Source organism: Phragmites australis, chromosome 5 (genome assembly GCF_958298935.1).
Source record: "Phragmites australis chromosome 5, lpPhrAust1.1, whole genome shotgun sequence".
In the NCBI taxonomy this organism is placed as follows: domain Eukaryota; kingdom Viridiplantae; phylum Streptophyta; class Magnoliopsida; order Poales; family Poaceae; genus Phragmites; species Phragmites australis.
Window position 1 is genome coordinate 40,297,488 of NC_084925.1, and position 18,035 is coordinate 40,315,522.

The window sequence follows — 18,035 nt, forward strand, 5'->3', positions numbered from 1 at the left end:
AAAAGACAGATTGAATATCAGAGATCTCCTACACAGGAAGAATATGTACATATCTTCTTATACATGTTATCTCTGCATTCTTCAAATTGAGAAAAGTAGATGACATCTTTTCTTACATTGTAGTTTTGCTTAGAATTGTTGGGATTTGCTTGCTCTCCGCATTAATGTGCAACATAGTCATACTCATATCCTATTTTCAAAAAGAAGTTGGGAGTTCCATTTGCCATGGAAATTATCATACTTGTGTGCTGGAGCATTTGAAATGTTAGAAATGACTAGATTTTCAATGATATTCATCCTTCCACCCAAACAGTTTGTAGCATCTTCAAGAAGGAATTTGGACTAGTTATCCACAGAACTAGGGGCCCAATTGCTAATTCTATGTATTGATGGCTTGCATCTTTAACTTGTTTTGGTCTCTTTTTCTTTTTTATTTTTGGTTTGTATCCTCTTGTGTACTTTGTGCTTTTCTTTTCTTTTTAATATACACCAGTAGAGAATAATCCTACTGCTTTATAAAAAAAACTTCTATCATGCTAGCATGTTGCAGAGGGTACCTTTATAACTATATCAAAGATGCAGTTTTGCAGCTAATTTACCTGCGAGATTCATAATTTAATTTGCCTCGATCTAGCCTGTTTCAAAAGTATTGAAGTATAAATGATTGTTCATATTTACTTATTAGCTTAAGCTTTTAGGTGAGTTAATTAGTATATAATATCTCAATATGGTTTCGGTGCTACAGATATAGTGTTTGAGTCTGGGTGACACAATTTAAATAAATGAATTTAAAATTTAAGTAAATTGTTCATCTTTTTCTATTAGTTCAGTCTTTTGAGTAAGTTAGTAGTGCATAATAATTCAATAAAAAGGTTTATTTTCTTTGTTCGGACAACGATTGATCGGTTGCTTTATCAAGATTACAATCTATGCATAGAATAGCTCGATTATGTATTTTATCCCCTGTGGTTACATATGTACATGTCGGGTATATATATTTCAAATAGAACAAAAAACATTAAATTCAACTAACTGTTTCAGGCAATATGCCCACTAATTTATACTCCAGAACTGAGCAGATGGATCTACTACACAGATGTTGAGCACAACTTTTCATAATCTGGGATATTGCTCTGTTTGGTCTTGCTAGTATCATCACGACCTCAATCTCGGGGAAAACCATTATTTACAGAATTGTCTGGCGCACCATTCTTAATGCAGATAACAGCTAAATCCTCTCCAACCTACATGCTTTCTGCTTTCTAGTATCAGCACCGATTAATCAATGAAAACATCAAAAAGAAAGCCTGTGTCATGATGCCTCCGGTTTAGCCAGCCCAGAAAGTCACACAAACTCACACTGCTTGTTTGGCAGAATACTAATCTTTGAAAAGGCGAAACTCATAGCTTTCTCTCATCTTTTCCTTCGACACCCGATTCCTGTTGTACATGCGTGCGTTCATGCTCAAACCTCAAGCAGAAAATTTGCAGATGCATAAGGTTACTACCAACATTGTTTAGTTAGTTCTAGGAACTGACCGTAGTTGGCAAAGCAAGGGTGGAGCGAGCCGGCAGAGATCCATCCCTGGTCCTGCAGGCCTTCAAAAATGGTCGGGATGTTTGCCTTTTTTTGAAAAAAAAAACATTGTTTGGTCAATGACATTATGGATTTGATCGTTTCGGGAAAAAAAGAGAACACGATCAGTTTTGGGATAATTACTTCGTGAGATCAAGGACGTCATACACACACAGAAATTCTCACAAAATTGCCGGCTTTAGTCCAAACGAATCTGAATTCAGCGAGGTGCATCGCGTGCACAGATTAGAGCTCGAAGGGACAGGCCTGCAAGCGATTAATTTTTTAGATAATGCAAGCGATTATAATATAATAGTTGCAGTACTAATTAATTATCCCTTGATTGATTATAGTGAAGCCAGCATCCGATGGCCGGCCAGCTAATTTAAAATTAATCGAGGGGCCGGGGCGGCCTAAAGACGGATTAAAGTAGCGTGCATGCAAGTGGGTAGTAGCGATTAGATTAGGATCGGGATTAAGATAATCCCGAGCGGCGCGCTGTCTCGTCTCCGGACATGTGCTCACCCCCGCGGTTGTCGGGTTGCGATCTCCATCGACCGACTCATCAGCTCCGTCCGTGGTGCTGTGCTAGCTTTTTTGAAACAATCACATCATCATTATAGAAATGTAGAGTTCAAAGATTAATAAAATTATAGGAGTCTTCTCGTTATCGAGAAGTAGTCGTCTACTATGAAAAATTAATATTAATGAGACATAACAAATCTAAGATTTAATCCCCTATTAGGTAAGAAATACAACCATGTACGCTAACCATGCAGCAGAGACTGGTTGCCGGCGCCTGCCCTGCTTGTCGACATTGATGATAATCTTTTTTTTTCTCCTTTGGCGCGTCTGACTTTGGAGATTAATTATTAATGACCCACCCTTAAGCATTGTTTCGTCCGTTGCTTTATCGGATGGGACTCGAAATGAAATGATGCGCCCAGTTGTCACCGGCGGCCGGTCTTAATCTGCGGTGACCAAATCGGGGCTAGATACATGCAACTTACAGGCAGCTGAAGTCCCATTAACTTGCAACTTGCAAGAGCTACGTAGCCCATTTGCAACTTTCAGAGTCGTTTCATAAAACTATGCTTCCATGTCTCAGATGTCAATGTTAAGAGTAGTTTAGCAGTAGCACCATATTTATATCTTGTTTGTTTCAGTTTCGATTACGATTCCAGCTTTTACAATCTAAAGCCGAAACAAACAGACAGCTCATAGATGGCCAAATGAGCCACTCGGATCGGCCCGGCACGAGTCCGGCTCGGCACGGCCCAAACGGTCCGGCTACTCTAACGGGTCGTACCGTACCGGCCCGCGTGCCTCCCTCTCGGCCGACAGTATGGTCTGTCGGTCACTGTGCCGTGTTTGGCCGGGTCGGGCACGATTGTGGCTCAACATGCACGACAGGCACAGTGAGCACGACAGACACGGGCGGCCTAACAGCACATGGTCGGCCCAGCCGAACTGATAAAATAAAAAAATAGCTACAAAATTAAAAAATATATAGAAAATAGATTAAAAAAATAGCTACAAAATTAAAAAAATATAGAAAATAGCCAGACCCATGCGTACCAGGTCGGATCATGTCTAGCTGGGCTGTGTTCGTGCCGGTATGCCGTGCCGCGCGCTCGGCCTAGGCACGACACGAGGCCATTGAACATCTTTAAGACAACTTATAGAATCAGATTGTAACAATCTGGTCTTCAGATTATCGCAATTCAACAATCCAATTCTCAACATATTATTTCAGATTATGAAGTACCAAAGACTAAAATATTCATGCACTTTCATTGATTTTACCAGCCACTACCGTCGGGTTTCACCCCACCCCTGACTCGCCTGACCGCACCCAACGTCTCCCTCAGCCCTGCTCCTACGGAACCCTAGGTGCCATCACCTTCAGAAAACCGAGCCGTCACCATCGAGTGCGCGGATCTGGCACGGATGGATCTGCTGTAGCTTAACACGGAGGCACCCGAGGTCACCACCGCCATTACATTCTGGGACACATTGCGAGCTTCAGCGGTTGGCATGGATGGCTTGTTCCCCGGCGCGGAGACCATTCCCAGCGTTGGTTGTCTTCCAGGCTGGGCCTCCGGTCACAGCGCCGCTCTCCGTCTGGTCATGGCGGCCCACCTTGGCACGGCAGCCTGGCGTGGCTCGGTATGCCCATGCCACCATCGGAGCATCTTCTGGCTCATCGCCCCCCATTTACGCCATCTTCAGTAAGAAATGATCTGTAGTCTCCACCGTCGAGTTTGTTGTTATTTGTGATGTGGCTGTTGTGCTCTGGCCAGTCTTTGTGCAGTGAATGTTGAAGCAGATTGCTCTAGCCTTTTCACCGTGAAGGTGTTGTGGTGTTGCTATTTTGCTCTGGCCGGCTTGGTACCATGGTCGTGGAGGTGTTGTGCCAGTGGAGGTGTTGTGTTGTGGCTGTGGAGGCGTACTAGGGGTTATTTTGTTAACAAACTGAGATTACAGTTGAGCGATTCACAATAATAATCTTGTAGTTTTGAGCTTGTTTGTTTTTTATGTTTCCATTTGTAGTTGTTGCAGGGTAACATGTGTGCTGTGTAGTAAGTTCATCTTTGGGATTTGTATGGGATTGTGCCTGCGCAAACTCCAACTCCAGATTCTATAGGTCTACTTTGGATTGCTCCAAACTAAATTGCTGTTTATGCCGCTGATTTTCCTTTGAGATTTGCGCCAAACCTTTGGCTTCTAAGTGAAAATGGGTTTAGCTCTAGTAGACATCTTGAGGTACCTTTACACGTGGTTTAACATTCCTGATACTTGTACCTTGTCGCAAATGTCATATAATGAATTTCCTACTCCCATGTTGTATATGCAGAGAGTATCTCGTGTATATACTTGTATGTGCCCAGAGTGCTCCCTCTACTATCTTATTTGTATTTTCATGCATACTTGATCCTTGATCAGTTATTTCATTGTAATTATTAGAATATAGCTTCCATTAATCAGTTATGGTATTGTTTTTGTGCTTCGCATTTTTCTAATTTGTTAGATATTTTGCTTCCTTTTTTCTTAAGACATGTTTGCAATAGGTGGAGGACTTTGTTCCAGACAAAGCTGATTGGAATACCTCAAACAATGTAGCGTTCTGTGAAATTTGTGTTGAGGAAATCAAAGCTGGGAATAGGTCTATTGGAATTAAGAGGGTATAAGAACATAGCTGAGAAGTACTTGTTAAGGACAGGGTTATGTCACACTACAATATAGCTGAAGAACCGATATGATGCACTTAAGGGTCCATGTAGCTTTTAGTTGTATCTTAACAAAGCTACTGGTCTTGCATGGGATAGTGCTAAAGAAACGATGGTAGCAAATGGGACCTATTGGAAGGAACATACAAAGGTACTTATCCGTCGTGTATATTATTATATTTCATGTTCTTCTAGGGTACTTGTTGACTAATATTATCGTCTATGTTTTTCAGAAACATCCGAATAGAGGAAGCTCAAGAATGTTCCACCAAAGTATCTTGAACTACTTGAGCTAATGTTTGACCTTACTATTATGGACGATTTTTCTTGTTGTGTTCCTGTGAAGACGTAGGTGACGGAGGTGAAGGAGAGGAAGGTGATGAAGGATATGGCTATTTTTCGCAATCTATAGCTGAAATAAACAGAATCTTACAATTCATATTCTATAATCTATTTTTCGCAATCTATAGCTGAAATAAACAGAATCTTACATACTCCCTCTGATCTTAAAAACTTGACGTTTTAGGCTTCCCTTCAATGGATGCAAAAAAAACTGATATTTTAGACTTTTGAACATATTTTAGACTATATTGCCCCTTCCATTACTACAACAACACGCCTCTTTTCTTTCCAATTCATACATACAATTAAGGAGTGCACACATATGCGCAACGGTGGTTGTTCGAGTTCTACTCCATCCAATAACTTACAACACGCCATCCTTCGCTTCGCCTACCGTATCATCTCTCCTTATTTGCTTAGTCTGTCACACTACGAAAGCTCAACAACACCATGGACAGCTTCATGAAAAAGCTATGTGACACCAACGAGGACAAGAAAATCCTCATCATCGTCTCTGACTCTGAGGACGATGAGGAGCACGGTGGCCAGAATATAAGGAGGTCTTAGTGGAGAAGGAAACTCACTGATGTCACGCCGGATTCCATGGCAGCGACTAAGAAGCACGGCAACACCGTCCATGGCACCATGCAAAAGAAAACAAACTCTGCATATAAAAAAGCGTGCCAGTTGCATGTATAAGATCATATCTAAAATATCAAGTTTTTAAGACCGGAGGAGGTACTTGTATAATGAACATGCAATGATACACTACGCTGTCAAGGCGAAGGCATGGAGACACGTGTCGACTGGAGAGGCGCATTCTGTTGCACCAGCGAGGCAGCGATGCTGCATGCAGGGTGGGGGGCCCGGCCACGTGGGAAAAGGAGCGGCCGGTGCGGAGGGACCACCTACACGTGGGAGCCGGCCCCCGTGACTAGCAACAGAGGCGCCGCGATGCGACTGGTGGTGGGAGGAAAGAGGTGTCGCGTCGAATCTTTGATCGTGCTGCGGCGGCCCGTGGGCCAGGTCGGCAAGCCGGGCCGCGCGGCCACGTGACGGTCGCTCGCACCCCGTCGCGTCAACTGGTTGCGGCTGTTTCCTGGCTCTCGCGGCGCGGAGCTCTCCGTCGAATTCGATGCTTTCTTGGTCAGGCGCTAAGCGTTCTCGGCTGTCGCGTTAGGACGACGAGCCGTGCTGGCTGGTACCGCCGTCGGCGTCGTCGATGCGTCATCACACGCAGCGTCGAGCTGCAGTAGGCCCTGACTACTGCTAGCACGATGACGAGATGCGGGAGGAGGAGTAGCAGCCGGAGACGAAACATTTCTACTCTCCCTTTCGTTTTTGCAGCTTGCGACGGCTTTGTGAGATTGGTCATTGGTGTCGAACAAAGTGTGAATGGAATAGAGGTAGGGCTTTATTGGGCTGCACTGTGGTGCTACTTCGCTTCAAGCTTTGGTGTGAGAGGAACAAAGCCCAAGGAATCCACATGGGCCCTTTGTGATCTGTAGAATGAGCATTTACTACTGGAACTACACGGAAATTCTGGCTCATGCCTCATACAGAGTTTTCTTATTTTATTTTTTCGAGAGCTGCTCATACAGAGATTTGATTGAGCATGACTCGATGTTCTGTCTCTCGGTGTCTTCTGAAAGTTACGTGCACTCCTGGTCTTTATCTTTCTTTTTAAAGGAAAAGAAGAAGAATCGCTCAACTTGTTCGTTGTGCTGAATCGCTCAACTTGTTCGTTGTGCTGCTTGAGGAGGAACTTGGACACTGAGAAGTGGGGAGTATATTCGTTGACAGCGACAGGAAGTGGGCAACAATTGAGCTAGATAAGAATTTCTCTTGAATTCTACGAGCCGAAAGAACTAGAGCACATTTTCCCTTTTCGAAACCCGTGCGCTGTTGTATGAATTACGATAAAATGAACATAGATCTCACTCCACATAAACATATATATAAAGACATAATAGAATGTACCGAATATATATGACCTTTGAAAGATTTGATATCAAAGTATAAATTTCATTTTCCGAAATCATGTATATAGCATATTTCAGATAACAGATACATATCTTGCATAATAGTACTCTCAGTAAATGAAAGACAATTAGCCTTAGGACTAATAAGATTCTGTCCCCTAATTATCCTATTAAAAACATCATTTTGTACACAATTTACTAAGTTATCAACTAGTTATTAAAGCCTAGACAAAGTTCTCACAAATTAAGCAATATCATCAGGAGCGGTCTACTATACCAAATCAGAGAGAGTTCATAAATTGAACAGAACTATTTGAATGTTGCCGAGTCAGAGATAAACAAAAGGACAACAAGATTCAAAGCAACTACTGACTATAGCAAACAAGATGAATCAGCTTCCTTATCTAGAATCAATTTTGGTAAGCTATCTCTGAACTAATAACAACACATAAACTAATCATTAGAACCATAGCAGATAGCCCACTGGATAATTAACACAAGAAATGTGTCTCAAAACACAAATTTAGATCAGTGAAAGCCACTAAAGTAAATCGCCAGGGGCTATCACGCATATCACAGAACTAGAGAATCACAAGTTTAACTATTGTACTTAGTAACTTGTTCAGCCTCAGAATATCAATTCATCATCAAGCAACTAGAATATGTAATAGTATTGTCTAGAACAAAAGGAGGGAAAAACTCATAAAGTGACTTGCTAAAATGAACAGATGACCGAGGCAAGGGACAACTCTACAGCCGTTGTCCCAGAAATCCAATCACCCACCAGTTTTCACCGGCTCTACAGTCGTTGTCCCAGAAATCCAATCACCTGCCAGTTGTCGTCGGCGAAAAGGAAGACAGAGATACAAAGCTTCATAGCACCACATCGACGTGTGCGGGCGAGCCTCGGCACACATAGCACCGACAAGCACCAATACGAGGTCTTCTTCACCCAATCCCTCACAGCTCCAAATCACTAAGCCAAAGACCGAGCTCCACTCGGCTCCAGCTCAAGAGGCGATTTCCAACACCGAAAGAGAAAACCAGTGAGAAAACTAGGAGAATGCAGAGGATTTCCCAAAATATGCACACAGAGAAGGAAGAGCCGGCCTACAAATATGCGCAGCGATGCCCTTCGGCATCCAACGACCCCCGAAGGGATCGAGGATGCGGTTATGCCACTGTTGCCGCCAAATGGCCATCGCCGCCTCTCTCTCCTCTACTCTCTTTCCTTTTTTTCATCGTGAATCTCAACTGAACCGAGTCCCAGGTCCCATATACAACACCGCATGGGCATGAGCTCCAACAAGTCAAAAGGACCAGCCGGTCCACCAAGGAAAAAGAAAAGGCATAAAAACATTAAAATTTCATGTTTTTCTCAACAATTCCCACCAAAAATTAATGTTGGAGTTATTGGTTTGATATACATGATTTGAGTAAAAAGTACCTTTCGGGTTTGAACAAATTATCTAGTTGCACATACATTAGCTCACAGAGGATGAGGAGGACAAAACCTTGATCATCAACCTTGGTGTGAGAGCCTCCTTATATACAACACCCTGTATTATGTTGCTTTTGCCTTAGCTCTGGAGTTGAACGTTACGGTCATGTCCATGTACCTTAATTCCTGAGTGCCACCTAGAGAAGTATCCTGCTTCTCTATGATTGTGACCACACAATCACACTCATATAGGTGAATTCTCCTAGATGTCCTATAGGACGACATCTATTGCTATACGATACTGAATTCATTAAGAGCTAACAGCTCACCCTCTCCCACAGGAAAGCAAAGCAGCAAATGGGATCGATTTACTCTTATATCCACACATCTTGTTTTCCTAGAGCCTACTTTACGAGATCTCTGATCTCCTAGGATAGGTTACTGCCGGTGTGACCCTTATTAGTGGGCAGCAATCCCATTACTCTTGATGCTGTCTGAATGACTTTTTCAGCCATTCCTTTTGTGAAAGGATCTGCAAGATTCCTTACAGACTGAATATAATTCACAGTGATTATATCCGTCTCTACTGTATGCTTCAGCGACTTGAGTCATCGTTTTATATGCTTCGAAGTCTCCATGTTGTCTTTCCTACTCTTTACCTTAACCAGAACTGTTTGATTATTGCAGTAGGTGAGAACAGCTGAAATTGGCTTATCCAATATCAGCAGGTTAGAAAGGAGTTCTCGGATCCATTCTGCCTCTACGGTTGATGAATCTAGTGCCACTAGCTCAGCCTCCATTGTGGAGCGAATGAGGATGGTCTGTTTAGATTACCTCTACGACACAACTCCACCCTCTAGAGTGAAAATATCATCCGAGTCACTGATCCAGTTGGTATCACTAAATCCCTCTATGACTGCAGGATGACCAGAATAATGAATCTCTAGGTTTTTTGTCCTCTTCATATACTTAAGTACCCTCTCTGGTGCTATCCAATGATCATCTTCTAGGTTGGACATATAATGACTCAATCTGCATACAACATACGAGATGTCAGGCCTAGTTGCACTGCCAAGTACATGAGAGAACCTATCACCTGTGAATATTTTAACTGGTCTTTCCCATAGCCTATATTTTTCTTCAGCTTAGTATTTGGATCATAGGGCGTGGCTGCAGGCTCATAGTCTATCATCCCAAAACGTGTAAGCACCTTGTCCACATAATGTGATTGACTTAAAGTTATCCCATTCTCGCCCTTTAACAGCTTGACATTTAGAATTATATCAGTCTCTTCCAGATCATTCGTATCAAAGTTTTGAGATAGAAAAGACTTGGTATGGTTAATCATTTTTGAGTTCGTCCCAAACAATAATATGTCATCCACATATAAACATAGCATGACACATCGTCCCCCACCATAGCGATAATACACGCACTTATAGGCTTCATTTACTCAAAAACTGAGGTCATTGTACTATCAAACTTTTGATGCCACTGCTTAGGTGTCTGTTTGAGACCATACAGAGATTTGATTAACCTGCATACTTTATTTTCCTGTCTTGTTACCACGAATCCATCTGGCTACTGCATATAAATATCCTCATCTAACTCTCCATTAAGGAAAGCGGTCTTAATATCTATCTGATGCACAAGGAGATCATGCGAAGCTGTTAGTGCTAAGAGCACGTGAATAGTGGACAATCTGGCAACAGGAGAATACGTATCAAAGTAGTCCTCACCTTCTTTTTTACGTAAAATCTTTAGCCACTAATCGAGCCTTGTACTTTTCTATAGTACTATCGGGTTTGCGCTTTCTCTTGAAGATCCATTTGCAGCCAACTAGGAGGTCTACTAACTCCTAGGTTCCGTTAGTGATGATAGAATCCATATCACTATGAACTGCTTCCTTCCAGTACTCCGCTTCTGGAGAAGTGTATGCATCTGAAAGGTTTCATGGTTTATCATCCACGACAAAAGGTGACAAAGTTATTTCCCAGTAATTTTTTAGTTCTTTACCTGTTACTCCTCCTAAGTTCCAATTCAGGAACCGTGTCACTGATACTCTGAGGAGCAGAATCATCAACTAAAAGATCATGAATGTCAGCCTCCTTCACTCGCATAGGAAAGATGTGCTCAAAGAAGGTCGCATCTCAAGACTTCATTATCGAGTTGACGGTAATGTTTGAGACCTCAAAATGGACCACTAAGAATCTATAGGTGGTACTCTGGTGTGCATACCCTAGTAAAACACAATCGACAATCTTTGATCCTAATTTCCTCTTCTTCGGCAATGGAACATGTACTTTGACTAAACAACCCCAAATGCGAATAAATGACAGATTTAATTTTCTCTCCTTCCATCATTCATAAGGGGTTACCTCGTAGTTCTGAGGAGCGACCATGTTTAGGATATAGTTAACTGTGAGAACAGTCTCACCTCACCATGAGTTAGCTATACCATAACTTTGTAACAAGATGTTAACCAAGTCGTAAATTATTCGGTTCTTTCTTTCGGCTACTCTGTTAGCATGGTAAACCCCCGCTTCCGGAAACCAGCAGCTGGAAGCTTGAGAGTCGGGGATGGAAGGAAAGATGCATATATTGAGCTGCAAAATGCACATCAAAACACAAAACTCTTCACGCTGTAAACAAAATAAACAAATTGATATACTGCACAAAAAAGAAGAGAATATATAATACAAAGTTAATATGATCTCTGCTGTCCAAAGAAAAAGGAAAAAAGAGAAAAAACATAAATATATATGAAGGTATATAAACAAAAGTTACAGTCAGAAGCTGCATAATCTGTTAGGTGTTTTCTTCAACATAACGCAAACAGAACAGTCGAATAGGTTGCTCTTTCTGTTGGGGCTTGCTCTCTTATCAGCAATCTGTACAACCCGTCCGTCTCCACTTATCTCATTTGCTTGTCGACAACCCCATTTGGGCAGTTGCTGTCTAAATATGTCACTCGAAGGACCCAGTGAACTGCTATGCTCAAGAAGCAGCACTTGCAACATCTTTACTTGATCGGTTGTACTTCATGTGGCTCTTGACAAGTTGGCCAGCAGCAAGGGCCGCAAGGAGAGAGAGCTCGCCAGCGAGCACACTGCCAGCTATAATGGTAGCCAAAAGCTTAGCATTTGCCTCGGGACAGTCATGATTCGGACCCCTCACACCAAGCAGGTTCAGACAAGCGGCCTGTGAGGCAAGACAAGTACCACCCCCAATAGTGCCTACCTGAGAGAAATACAAACCGACTTAACTTGGACAGATTACCAAGACAAACTATTAAACACAAAATATCTTATCGCCTCATAATTGAATCATGAAATTTAAAAGGACAACGGATAGTCAAATGATCTGGAAAAATCATTAGGTTAGGGAATTTATAATTCCAACGAGACTATAGGTGATAGACTATGTTATAATCTATGCAGAGCAGATACTTAATCATAGTAGCAATGAGAGTTTGAAAAGAAAAACAATCACCTCAATGGAAGGCATGGTGACAGAGATGTGAAGATCGTCTCCCTCATTCACTGCCTCCAACATGGTGCTGCATTGTGAGCTTTCAACATTTTGTGCAGGATCCTGCCCTGTAGCAATGAATAGTGCAGTTACGATATTGCTTGCATGAGCATTGAAACCTCCAAGTGTTCCAGCTACGGCTGACCCAGCGAGATTTTTGATAATGTTAAGCTCGACAAGTTTTTGTACAGTGGTCTTAAGAACACTCTTCACAACCCGTCCTTTAATTGTAGCCTCACAAACAACAGATTTTCCACGACCTTCTATCCAGTTTACAGCTGTAGGCTTCTTGTCTGAACAATAGTTACCTGGTACGGGAAAAAACAACTTGTCAATGTGCATACTATGTGACAGGAGAAAAAATTATGATGATAGCTAAAGATGGTTACAACAAGTTTGCTCCATGTCAGATGGAAACTAGTAAATTCACTACTGTATTGTAAGCACAGCAGTTTGTATTTTACAATTGAGCTTTATAGAGTGAACAGAAAAATGTAGATAGCAAAATTAAAAAATTCAGCCTACAACCTGGTACAGAAATGTAGTTTCCTCAGGTTAAAGTTGCTGAGGAAAAAATAGTGATAATAGCTAGAGATGTTTAGAACAAGTTTGCTCCGAGTCAGATGCAACCTAGTAAATTCACTACTGTTTCGTAAGCAGAGCAGTTTGTATTTTACACTCGAGCTCTAGAGAGTGAACAGAAAAATGAAGATAGAAAAATGAAAATTCATCTAACAATCTGGTACACAAACACATGTTCCTTAGGTTACAGTGGCAAAGAACCAAGAAAAATGATGTATTTTGCACACGTTGATCAAACGTTTCCTTAAACAATTCATGCGTAACATTACTAGTAAGGAGTTTAGAATGAAAACGTTTTCATTGTCTGATAAAAGGATGTGCTAGCTTTAGTGAAAGAATGCAATACTAGCTTTTCTTTGCCATAACAAAAGGGAAGGGTTGAAACCAGATAGGCTGATGAGATCCATGTCGGGGAAATCTTTCCTCAGGTAGCCCAAGACATTCTCAACACCTTTTGACACCATATTCATTCCCATAGCATCTCCAGTACTACAAGTGAACCTCATGTAAAGGTTCCTACCAGCTAGTGCACACTGAATACCCTGAAGCCTGCCAAATCTGCTGGACCTGTGGACCTCAAACAATTTGGATGTCAGTTCTAAACTTCTAACTGATAAAGAAGATTACACTTTATACGAAATCCATTGATTTCCTTAACAAAGAAAATCACCAAGACATATAAATACCGCGAAGATGCAAACAAGTATGTAAGATAAAGAAGAAGATTAATTATCTCCAAGTTTTTTTTTTTTGAAAAAACATCCAAGGAATGTATCCCTCATACAAAGCATGCATATGATTCATGCAGAACTAAATGTCTGATATGAAACATTAGTATGATAACATATGGAAAACTAATAACGGTTAAAATAACAGCAGCTAGGTTTCAAAGTAAAACCAGTCTTCTAAAGGAAGTACCAGATCAGCAAATATCATATAGGAACAACAGTGCAATTTGAACAGGTTGCCTGTCATCTGCTAGACTGCTACGCCCACCCATAATATTATAACATGGAGTCTCAAATGCAAAGCTTGAATCATAAAAATGCCTAAGAAAAATTCATATTTTGATCCTCGAAAAGTGCAATCTACAATGAATCATTTCAATATCTACTTTAAAAGAGTGCAAAAATGTGCAACCCATGAAACCATTGCACATACAGATTACAGACGCGCACAATTTTGGATGTGCAGATAGTTCTAGCTGTTTAGGACAATCATTGAACACACTAGAATTTTAATTAAATAATCAGATAAGGTGAATAAACACACATTAGCTATGCTTTGGACAAGAGGAACAATACACCCATTTGACTAACTTTGAAAATGAAGGAAAAAGGTCTATATAGAGAAGTGGCAGAAAATGGAATGGATAAATAAATGTTTCATGGAAGTGAAATGACGTATTTCACTTTAAAAAATGATGTATTTGGTATAAAGCAATGTAATCAAGAACATTAATCAACAACGCAATACATTCTTAATTAAAGATGCAACAATTTAAATACTAAACACAGCATTCCTAAGAAGCTAATCACTAAATGTTATAGAACCACCAGAGTGCTCATGAATGCTTATCCATGCAACAAATACTAACGAAGTCCGTCGATAGCATGCTCACATGACCATGATTTTGAAAGAGAAAACCAAGGAAACAGCCTCCACATTTTCTTAATATTTCAAAGAACAGATAACAACATTGTAAACCGTGCCCAAAATTATAGAATAGCGTAGACCAAAAATAACCCGAAGCTTCTCATGTGTACACAACAACAGAATCAAGGCGTAAAAAAAAAAAACAGAATCAAAAGCTTCTAGTGACATGAACCAACAATTATCCGAAGCTTTCGAACAACGCAATACGACAAATATATAATGATTCTTTATAAACTGCAGAAACCGACAGTAATCTAACCCTTCTAAGAACAAATGTCGATAGTTACTAGGAAGTAACAGGAAAAAAATCCAAATGTGAATATGTGATCAGCCTTCAAGTTCAACAAACCTAAATGACAGTACATATGAGTTTACATCTACTGATCATTTACACTTACTAAAGGCTGAAAGTGCGCTATATGGTGCTGAGTCCACATGCTATGAGTTCAAAAAGCGCAACCGACAAACCGTTGACATTCCCTGCTGTTTTGACAAACGCAACATGACAATTCAAGGTCAACACTTGAGAAAGTATAGATTGACATCATTCGCAAATAGCCTGCAGTTTGGATAAACGCAACACGACAATTCAAGGACAACACCTCAGAAAGTATAAACTGGCATCGTTCGCAAGTAACTAATAACAAATCCGACAAATAAGGAAACAAAATGCTGTCGATCTACAATAGGATGCCAAAGCCAATTGATGTCGCCTTACCCAGTGCATGTTGAAACTGGAATAAGCTAATAAGCAGTGGACTGTACCCTATCATCAACCAAATAAGAAAAGGACTTGCTTTTGTGGGCAATCACCTGACCTTAAAATAAAATACTATGCGGGTCTAGCCATCAACATCAATAATAACTTAAAGACGCACTAAAAGAGAAACTATCATTCACAATTTCACACACTATATATTCATAGCAAAGCAATTGCTTATCCCATTTTAAGCAAGCATGCAAGTCTACATGTAAACTAATGGAGAGGTCGGCCTACCTATTGAAGACAGCAGCCAGAGTCTCAAAATTGGCAGGCGCCTCAACAAAAGCGTTGAGCTCCGCTGCCCTCTTGGCGGATGGCAACTTGACGGCGGGCGCGCGAGACATGGCGTCCCGGAGCAGCACGCTCGCGGCTCCCCCAGACGCCGCGATGGCCCTGCACCCGCGGTTGACGCTGGCCACGAGACATCCTTCGGTGGTAGCCATGGGGACGTAGTACTGGCTCCCATCCAGGAGGAGCGGACCGGCGACCCCAACAGGCAGCTGCACGTACCCGACGGGCATCTCGCAGCATTGCCCCAGGATGGTCTGGTAGTCCATCCCCTCAAACGGGAGCCCCTCGACGCCCCGACCCGTCATCCGCCGGAGCGTCTCCCGCCGTAGCCTGGCCGCGCGGCGGCAGTCCCCGAGGCGCGATTCCAGCCTTCCAGATGGTGCGACGGCAGCGCCCCTGACACCACCGCGGCGACGATCTCCGCGTCCCCGCTCTCCACCCCGTCATGCATTGGCGCGGGCGTGGGCGCGCAGCTGGGGGAGCCACCCTCGTCGTCGCTGGCGGTGGGCTCGGGGTGCGCGAAGGGGATGCCGAACAGGCTGAGGAGGTACACGACGGAGGCCAGCTGGCACAGCACGGTGGCGAACTCGCGGCCGCCGAGCGGGAACTGGAGCGGGCGGTCCCTGTCGCTGCAGAGACGGAGCAGGTCGCAGGAGGAGAGCACCAGCGAGATCATCGCCAGTCCGTTGATGATCCGCAACGGGAGCGGCAGCAAGCCCGCCGCAGCGAGCGCCCTCCGTGCCGCCGCGATACGCCCTCCGACCCGGCGCACGTCCATCCCCCGCTCGGGCCGAACCGACCACCGGCGCCGCGGGGGTCGGAGGAAGGAGGCGGGTTACGAGCGCGAGCGAGCCGGGGTCTCGTGTGACCGTGTGTTCTGCGTGTGCTGCTGTTGGTTCGGGAGGGCGAATCGCATGCCGGGCGGGGCCGGCGCGGGGTGGTCGGTGGTAGCAAATTGGTCTGATTTTATGGGATGATATGTGTCTTTTTTTCTCATTTCTTTTTACTCAGTAGTTACATTAGAAGATGTGTTATTAGATTAAGATTTTATATAGATCTTTTATAAAAAGATCTTATAGAATTTACTTTTGAGGTCGGTGGAAAATAAGTTTTATAGGATCGGGTTCTACGAAAGACTTTTTTTTAATTGCATGTGTCCCTTCTCTCTTCTCTTCTCTTCAATCCAGTCGCTAAATCAGAAGATGTGTGACTAGATCAGAATCTTATGGAGATCTTTTATAGAAAGATCCTATAAAATTTACTTCTGGATCAGCATAATTGATAAGCGGACGAGGAGGTGCGGGGCGGAGATCGGACAAACGCGGAGTTCTTCTTCTTGGTGTGCACGAAACGTGCAATGAGGGAGGGGGTCGGGGTTGTTTCGGCTCAGGGCTCAGATGTTTGGCGTGACAAGCAACGAGCGGACAGAGGGCGGGCACGGGGACCTTGCAAGCAGGGAGCGGGGAGGTTTGGTCAGAGGTGTCGTTTCAATCTTGCCATCATGGGTTACATGAGTCGTCGTCTGTGGGTGCAGTGGGTCCCGTGGCCAGAGTATACAAAACTTGTTGGTGGGCAACGAAGCGCTAGACGCATGACTTGTTTTCAGCGTAAGTCGGTTGTTGGTTCAAATTAGGACATGTAGGACAAACAACGCGCTTCTCTCTTGCTTCTCATGGAATCAATTATGGGAGGCCCCCCCCCTACACCTACATAATGCAGAAGCGGTCGAAACCGAGTTTCTCATGGCCGCGGTCGATTATGCGGCTTTAGAATGACAACTTGCCCTTTAAAGATTGTGAAAATTGCCCATCATTATCACTCACCTCTCCTAATCCCCAACAAGCGAGCCCATCACACCCCTCTGAGCGCTCATGTGCGCCTGTCCTCACTCCTCTACGGTTTCTACTAACGAGGATATATAATTATTTATGATATATTTTATAAAAACATTATATCTATAAGGTATATCCATTTTGCACATGTTGTTTACTCGTTTAGGCATGGTTCGTAACCGCTATGAAATATCTAAAGCGTTGAGATAAACAACATGTAGTGAATCATACTCGACAAGAAAGATATCTCTATGATCGGTAGGACTCTCCTAAATATTCGGAGAATCCAGAATACAAGGAAGATACACTTAAGGGTGTCGAATATCTAACTACAGGGTGTGTGTGTGTGTGTGTATATATATATATATATATATATATATATATATATATAATGAGTGCACCGTATACGGATAAGATATATTGTACGCTTGCTTAACAATTCCGGATATTGCGGACTCGATACTCTCGGAGATCACGAAGATATACACTAGGAAGGTCTCAATTGGGTTATCCGACTTAAATACGACTAGTATCTAGGCTGAATTTAGTTGTTTTGGCTTGGCCGACAAGATGAAGGACTCTCTATCAACTACAACCAGGACTAAGACGACTCTAGGACCCCTTTTATAAGGCATGAACCCTGACCCCCATAAGAAGAAAGGGGAGGCATACACAACTCAATGCAAACAACTCTAAAACCCTAGTATCGGAGTATTGAGTAGGGGGGCATCCTGGTTAATGGGCCTCACGTGTGATATGGCGTCCGACAGGGGATATTTCCTGAACTCTAACCCATCTTGCGACCAGCC

At 42.8% G+C, this 18,035-nt stretch overlaps 1 pseudogene; it reads right to left on the reverse strand.

Moving 5' to 3' along the window:
- Window positions 1–11,568: 11,568 nt before the first annotated feature.
- LOC133917683 (3-hydroxy-3-methylglutaryl-coenzyme A reductase 1-like) lies at window positions 11,569–16,172 on the reverse strand (annotated as a pseudogene).
- Between the last annotated feature and the right edge of the window lie 1,863 nt (window positions 16,173–18,035).